The sequence below is a fragment of the Schistocerca serialis genome, unplaced genomic scaffold (assembly GCF_023864345.2).
Source record: "Schistocerca serialis cubense isolate TAMUIC-IGC-003099 unplaced genomic scaffold, iqSchSeri2.2 HiC_scaffold_531, whole genome shotgun sequence".
NCBI classification, from domain to species: domain Eukaryota; kingdom Metazoa; phylum Arthropoda; class Insecta; order Orthoptera; family Acrididae; genus Schistocerca; species Schistocerca serialis.
In genome coordinates this window covers 20,001-25,000 of record NW_026048115.1, presented here as the reverse complement: position 1 = coordinate 25,000, position 5,000 = coordinate 20,001, and the positions used below count along the sequence as shown (strand labels likewise).

General features: G+C 53.3%; 1 non-coding gene across 1 annotated transcript in view; it reads right to left on the bottom strand.

The window, feature by feature from the left end:
• The window catches only part of LOC126447707 (small subunit ribosomal RNA), a 1,910-nt gene extending 728 nt beyond the window's left edge, over positions 1-1,182 (bottom strand). Inside the window, exon 1 of the ribosomal RNA XR_007583876.1 lies at positions 1-1,182. This exon is cut by the window's left edge and continues 728 nt beyond it. This is a non-coding gene — a ribosomal RNA (small subunit ribosomal RNA).
• Positions 1,183-5,000: the final 3,818 nt, after the last annotated feature.

Sequence of the window (5,000 nt, the reverse complement as noted above, 5' to 3'; positions counted from 1 at the left end):
CGGAGGCTGCCCGCCGAGTCATCGGAGGAACTGCGGCGGATCGCTGGCTGGCATCGTTTATGGTTAGAACTAGGGCGGTATCTGATCGCCTTCGAACCTCTAACTTTCGTTCTTGATTAATGAAAACATACTTGGCAAATGCTTTCGCTTCTGTTCGTCTTGCGACGATCCAAGAATTTCACCTCTAACGTCGCAATACGAATGCCCCCGCCTGTCCCTATTAATCATTACCTCGGGTTCCGAAAACCAACAAAATAGAACCGAGGTCCTATTCCATTATTCCATGCACACAGTATTCAGGCGGGCTTGCCTGCTTTAAGCACTCTAATTTGTTCAAAGTAAACGTGCCGGCCCACCGAGACACTCACTCAAGAGCACCCTGGTAGGATTGCAACGGGGTCCGCCTCGGGACGCACGAGCACGCACGAGGCGCGTCGCACGCCTTCAGCTCGCCCCACCGGCAGGACGTCCCACGATACATGCCAGTTAAACACCGACGGGCGGTGAACCAACAGCGTGGGACACAAATCCAACTACGAGCTTTTTAACCGCAACAACTTTAATATACGCTATTGGAGCTGGAATTACCGCGGCTGCTGGCACCAGACTTGCCCTCCAATAGATACTCGTTAAAGGATTTAAAGTGTACTCATTCCGATTACGGGGCCTCGGATGAGTCCCGTATCGTTATTTTTCGTCACTACCTCCCCGTGCCGGGAGTGGGTAATTTGCGCGCCTGCTGCCTTCCTTGGATGTGGTAGCCGTTTCTCAGGCTCCCTCTCCGGAATCGAACCCTGATTCCCCGTTACCCGTTACAACCATGGTAGGCGCAGAACCTACCATCGACAGTTGATAAGGCAGACATTTGAAAGATGCGTCGCCGGTACGAGGACCGTGCGATCAGCCCAAAGTTATTCAGAGTCACCAAGGCAAACGGGCCGGACGAGCCGACCGATTGGTTTTGATCTAATAAAAGCGTCCCTTCCATCTCTGGTCGGGACTCTGTTTGCATGTATTAGCTCTAGAATTACCACAGTTATCCAAGTAACGTGGGTACGATCTAAGGAACCATAACTGATTTAATGAGCCATTCGCGGTTTCACCTTAATGCGGCTTGTACTGAGACATGCATGGCTTAATCTTTGAGACAAGCATATGACTACTGGCAGGATCAACCAGGGAGCTGCGTCAACTAGAGCTGAGCAGCCGGCCGCCCGGGAGTGTGTCCCGGGGGCCCGCGCGAACACGCAAGCGTCCGCTCAATTATTCTGCAAACAGGAGGAGGCTGAGCTCCCCTGCACCATACACCTCGAAACCCTCTCAGGTCCCGGCGGCGCGCAGCGCCGTCCTAAGTACTTGGTCGGGTTCGAGAGAGGCGCAATCGCCCGGGGTTTGGCGAGTAGACGCTTTAGGTGCGACCACCCGTGCTCCCAACTGAGCTTGCCGCTGCCGACAGAGGCCCGGGAGCGTGCTGTCGTGGCATTGCCGGCGGGAGACAACACGCGCCACCTACGGTGACCGGCAGCTCCAACGCCAGCGCCACAGAAGGACAAAAGCCCCACTTGGGTGCCGAAGCGAACTCTCCCAGCACAGCGCACGCGCCAACACGTCCGCACAGCTGCGATACAAACCACCTGCGAGAACCGCAGAGGCGACCGAGCAGCAGACGGCGTCGCGGCGCCGAGCGCCGGGCGGCGGCGCATCCTCAGCGCACACAGTCCTCAATCGGACCAGCACACTGCAGATGTCCACCGCGCTTCGCACCGGGCCCGCGAGGACCTACTTTGGCCGCACGGCGCCGCGTGCAGGGTGCGCCGGCGCGCAGCTGCGCCGCCTGCCGCCTCCGTCGGCCGGCGCGCCTGCCACTGGCCGCCCCCACCAGCCGGCTGTAGCGCGTGCGCCCACGCACCGCGCGGCCAGCACGCCGGGAGGCCCCCCCTCACCGGCCGGGGACGGTCCCACCCAGCCACCGCCGCGTATCGCTTCACACCCAGATGCCATTCACGTTCGTGGGCATGGTGGGTATCGCTGGAACAACCGGTTGGTAGCTCAACCGATCGTCGCCATCACTGATTCACCTCTAGCGAGAACAACCGCACCACAACGGTTTACCAGTTGTTCATTTGCGTAACGTCACCAGCAAACGTAGGCGTCCATCGCCATTTGCAAATTCAACGATTGTTGCATGCCTGTGTCAGGTGTCACGACACACTATGTCTGCCCACATACACGCAACAACATGTGCACGCTTCGCGAACACGTGGAAGGTGGCCCCCGTACGTATGCGATGTCCATTGCGCGAACGACTGTCAACCGGCCTCTGTCGCATGTCGCAGATGTGGAACGCAGTGCACCATGCTATCACGGTGTGTGAGAAGAGACGACTACGTCTGACAACACGCGCCACTACATCAACAGACGGCTCATGCTGATCGCCATCCAGGGCATACCACACTGCAATCCAGCTCTTATAGGGAGACGACACGTAGCTGAGTGCACAACATTTGGACCGCATGGTTCGCCGTTGTTGGCGCAGTCGTTGTACGGTCACATGTACCACGATGTATCATTCAGTACATGAGGACCAATGTGCAGTACAGTGTGTGATTTGGACGTACAACATCAGCGGACAGTTGACACAGGCCGTACCACAGCGTAGGCTAAGTGCTTCGCCATGCGAATGCCAATGAACAACTGCAAATGCCAATGAACAACTGCAAAGGGCATTGAGCATGTACGTCCTGCTGCCATCCACATTACAGTGTATAGCTGCAAGGTGTTTAACATGAAGCGATACACTGGGGACCGGGCAGTGCGAGTAGCAAACTATATTGCGGGGGTTGCAGTTAGGCAACACTACACTAATTTAACGCGTCGTATGACAATTACAGAGCAGGTTAAGGCCCAACGTGTGTTGGGTTAAGGCCCAACGTGTGTTGGGTTAAGGCCCAACGTGTGTTGGGTTAAGGCCCAACGTGTGTTGGGTTAAGGCCCAACGTGTGTTGGGTTAAGGCCCAACGTGTGTTGGGTTAAGGCCCAACGTGTGTTGGGTTAAGGCCCAACGTGTGTTGGGTTAAGGCCCAACGTGTGTTGGGTTAAGGCCCAACGTGTGTTGGGTTAAGGCCCAACGTGTGTTGGGTTAAGGCCCAACGTGTGTTGGGTTAAGGCCCAACGTGTGTTGGGTTAAGGCCCAACGTGTGTTGGGTTAAGGCCCAACGTGTGTTGGGTTAAGGCCCAACGTGTGTTGGGTTAAGGCCCAACGTGTGTTGGGTTAAGGCCCAACGTGTGTTGGGTTAAGGCCCAACATAGGTTGGGTTAAGGCCCAACATAGGTTGGGTTAAGGCCCAACATAGGTTGGGTTAAGGCGCAACATAGGTTGGGTTAAGGCGCAACATAGGTTGGGTTAAGGCGCAACATAGGTTGGGTTAAGGCGCAACATAGGTTGGGTTAAGGCGCAACATAGGTTGGGTTAAGGCGCAACATAGGTTGGGTTAAGGCGCAACATAGGTTGGGTTAAGGCGCAACATAGGTTAGGTTAAGGCGCAACATAGGTTAGGTTAAGGCGCAACATAGGTTAGGTTAAGGCGCAACATAGGTTAGGTTAAGGCGCAACATAGGTTAGGTTAAGGCGCAACATAGGTTAGGTTAAGGCGCAACATAGGTTAGGTTAAGGCGCAACATAGGTTAGGTTAAGGCGCAACATAGGTTAGGTTAAGGCGCAACATAGGTTAGGTTAAGGCGCAACATAGGTTAGGTTAAGGCGCAACATAGGTTAGGTTAAGGCGCAACATAGGTTAGGTTAAGGCGCAACATAGGTTAGGTTAAGGCGCAACATAGGTTAGGTTAAGGCGCAACATAGGTTAGGTTAAGGCGCAACATAGGTTAGGTTAAGGCGCAACATAGGTTAGGTTAAGGCGCAACATAGGTTAGGTTAAGGCGCAACATAGGTTAGGTTAAGGCGCAACATAGGTTAGGTTAAGGCGCAACATAGGTTAGGTTAAGGCGCAACATAGGTTAGGTTAAGGCGCAACATAGGTTAGGTTAAGGCGCAACATAGGTTAGGTTAAGGCGCAACATAGGTTAGGTTGAGGCACAATATAGGTTAGGTTGAGGTACCGTATAGGTTAGGTTAAGGTACAGTATAGTTTAGGTTAAGGTACAGTATAGTTTAGGTTAAGGTACAGTATAGTTTAGGTTAAGGTACAGTATAGTTTAGGTTAAGGTACAGTATAGTTTAGGTTAAGGTACAGTATAGTTTAGGTTAAGGTACAGTATAGTTTAGGTTAAGGTACACATTGTTGTATGGAAAGGTGTAATGGGGGGGGGGGGGGGGGCGGCCGGTCGGTTTGTTGATTGTGATTATAGTAAGTGGATGCCTGCGGCATCATCTGATTTGCCACGTCAGGATGCACCTTTGGCTCATGACAGGCGGCGCTCCGATTCCATGCTTGTGGCAGACCTGTGTCTTTCATTCCTGCCATTGTTTGTGTGCTGTGAGAGGAGGCAGTATTGTGATGTTGGGTGCACCCCTGTGTAGGACATGTGTGGGTGTTGGTGGCTTAGCTGAGCAATGGTGGTTGTCGGGGGGGTGGGATATTCCGTTTTCTGAGTGGACCTCCCAGTCTGGTTATGACAGTGTGGATTGTCTCATGTGGCGGAGAGGATGCACTGGGTGTTGTTCCATGCTGGTGCTTACATATTGTCTGTGTGCGTGTTACAGGCGGAGAGTAGTGCGTGATAAGAGTGTGTGGCTGCCGTGTGGTTGTGATTGTGAGCAGAGTCTTTCAGCATGTATACGGACAGTTGTATATATTATCTGTATTCTGATGGGTCTATGTATTACTAATCAGCGCCGTGTATACGTTTAATCCGGTTCCAGTCGAAACTGTTGTATCTCTGTACATTAGTGACACGGCGAGCGCGCTATGTAGCTACTCGTCTCGGCAGCTTCCACCGGTGTATGGCAAATGATTATAAGCAATGAGTCGAGTCGTCAATAC